Source organism: Ambystoma mexicanum, chromosome 6p (assembly GCF_040938575.1).
Source record: "Ambystoma mexicanum isolate Mex_15411 chromosome 6p, UKY_AmexF1_1, whole genome shotgun sequence".
NCBI lineage: Eukaryota > Metazoa > Chordata > Amphibia > Caudata > Ambystomatidae > Ambystoma > Ambystoma mexicanum.
In genome coordinates, this window is record NC_090935.1 from 1,109,164,691 (window position 1) to 1,109,165,677 (window position 987).

A 987-nucleotide genomic window follows, 5' to 3' on the forward strand; every position below is an offset into this window, starting at 1 on the left:
ATGTTTTAGTGCTTTTTCATTCATTCTTATTTTTTTTAATCATGCTTTTATCCTTTTTAACCCTTTTAAACTCAGGTCCAAATAGGATTTACAAATGTTGCCCATTTTGGTACTTTGATAACTTCCATAGAAGCCACAGTAGAAAGAGCTGGAGATACTGGCAGTAGTACCATAGTTCTCCTTCCCTTTTTTTCTCTTCTTTTCTGGTACTGTACCGCGGAACCTAGCCAACATGGTGAAAAGGAAGTAAAGGGATGAAGGGGGACCAGGGAAATGGCTATCAGTTAAAAAAAATCGAAACAATCAAAACCCTTTAAACCTGCTGCACGGATTGCAGGGGCAAACTGCCAACCAGTCAACTCTCCTTGGAACTATACTAAAACATATGGCAGGGAATCTTGAAGATAGAATCCAGGTTATGGAAAAGGCTATATGGGAAGCTGCCTTTTGTAGTGGGGAATTTAATGTGAGGGGTTCAAGTGGGGGTCCGACTGAGGGTCTGAATATGAATAGGAATGGCCAGGGTCCGGAGGAAGAAGAACAAGACAAAGAATGGGCAACCCAACCACTGGAAACCCCGGCATCTGTCTCCCAGATGGTCCTGGCAGTTGGGGCTGTTGCAGGGGAGGTTATGGGGTGAGGTGGGGAGTAGTAGTAGAGGAGGCTGCGGAAGAAGAGGTGTGGGTGGAAAGGGCCCAGCGAGGGGTGGAGGGGACAGCAGGTAAACAGTTACCACACAATTCCTATAGTAAGTAATATATATACAATACATTTTCTAATGCGAAAAAGGAGTATAACACAGTCACAAACTGTAAGGAAAAAGGTGAATTAGCACATTGGGAGTCTTAGACAATTCTTCAGAGTCATTCCCTAACTTTCACTGAGGCCTGGGACCTGCAGGATGCTGCACTAATCCCTGACCTCACTGACACTCTAGAGTGTTGGGAAACCACGTTGGCCCCCCTGGCAGGATGGTTGGCAAGAAAC